Source organism: Halyomorpha halys, unplaced genomic scaffold (genome assembly GCF_000696795.3).
Source record: "Halyomorpha halys isolate HHAL.00 unplaced genomic scaffold, Hhal_1.1 Scaffold2177.1, whole genome shotgun sequence".
In the NCBI taxonomy this organism is placed as follows: domain Eukaryota; kingdom Metazoa; phylum Arthropoda; class Insecta; order Hemiptera; family Pentatomidae; genus Halyomorpha; species Halyomorpha halys.
Window position 1 is genome coordinate 77,777 of NW_027108368.1, and position 1,896 is coordinate 79,672.

The window sequence follows — 1,896 nt, forward strand, 5'->3', positions numbered from 1 at the left end:
AATAAATTAAAAAAACTCTTTTAAAATATATACAAACAAAAAAATAAACAAAATGAATATAAACTATCTGTATGAAAAATAAATAACATAATGATAAAATAATATAGTCTCTAGTCACATTTACACTCTAATATACAATATTTACACAATCGACCTGAGGATCCCTGAGCCTACGTGAGAGGGGTAGAGCAGAACTCAAAAGATCCCAGCGCATCCCTCTCGCCGCATCACTGGTAATGAGCCAGTGGAGGCTGAGCAAGTGCGCTAAAGCCGCAAACACTCAACTTGAGTGGAGAATCTGACCATTGCCAGAACTCCAATTGCCCATTTTTATTTTACAATAAGTCTTGTCCACTGCCATTTCAACCTTCTAGGTGGGCTGTAGGGATGGGTGGAACTAATTCTATATTAGCTTCATTACAGTCCAACTTTTATCGCTTACACATACTCAAACGTATTTTCCCTGGTATAAATCTATTTAGAATATAACTTCGATTAAGACTAAATTTAAAGAAATGCTGGAGATAATTGCAAAAACAACCTCTTTCTTACTCATTATAAAAATCGATTTTTTGGATACTCCTGTATTTCAACAACGGCTCTCTAGTGCGTTTTATTCTCAAATGACAAATCACTAACATTACTATATCGGTTATGGCGTACGCCATAAAAACCTCTTTAAATGATTTAAAGGAATGCTGAGGATAGTTACAAAAATGATCCATTATAAATTTTAATAAAAATGCAATTTCATTTGATCCTGTACTCTCAAATTGGTTTATTTCCTCTTCGAAATTTTGACTCTTAGGCCATCATTGGTTTTTATGGAACTTAACCACTCTCAAACAATTAATAAAAAATATACTCTATTAGGCAATAATTATCGATTTTTCCGAATTTAAAAATTGCGGCATAAAATGTTATTTCAAGACATTCTTTATTTTTAACTTTAATTCAATTAGGTTAAATAATTAATCTGTGAATGCTATCATGGGAGTGTAATACATTTTTAATTTTTCAATTTTAAATTATTTGCAGTCGAAGATGCAATAATAAAATTTTAAATGTGTTAGGTACGCATTGGTACCTCCTAACGAATTCATATTACCATTGGCAGCAGCCAATGTAAATCCTCAAAATGTAACAAAAAATAAAACTTTTAACCTAATTTTAAATTATTATATTAATTTATTACTATCAATTATTGAAAATTAAATTTAAAAATAACCAATTTAATAAGATTAAGAACACTTGTAAACTCTTGTAAAAGTATTTTTTGCCTAGCTAGAATTTCATTCGGAAGTTGGAACTTTGAGGTCAGGTACATTAATTCAAAGAGATATCGTATTTTGGTCCTTTTTAATCGCCACCTTATTATTGAAGAAGTGAAAATAATATATCTATATTTTGTGTAATAAAATTATTCTATCCCTTTTTTAATTGGAGGCCAGATGTAGTGACCAATGTAATACCACCCTTATTACTAAATTCTGCTGAAAATGGACATCGCAATTTAAACCAAACCTTAATAACCTCCACTGATCTAGCTTGTATGGGACATATACGTTGCAGCGCCCACTGAACCGTACACATGGGAAAGAAGAGTTGATGGTTGGGAATTTGTCTGCTCTAATTGTACACTATAAATGGAACACACCACACGGCTCACTTCTGCTTGACTAGAATTTGTAATTATTCAGGGGGACCTGCTTAATTGCAAAGCTTTAATTGGAACTTGCTACGTCCTTAATAATCCCCATTTTCTAAACAATTTAATTACAACGGAATTTCAGCTAGCGATTCCGGTTTTATTATTTTATTTATTTTTAAACTGACCTCGTTTTCGTGTCGCTCTGACAAGGGAGGGTTACCTATAGGAATTTATATATATATATA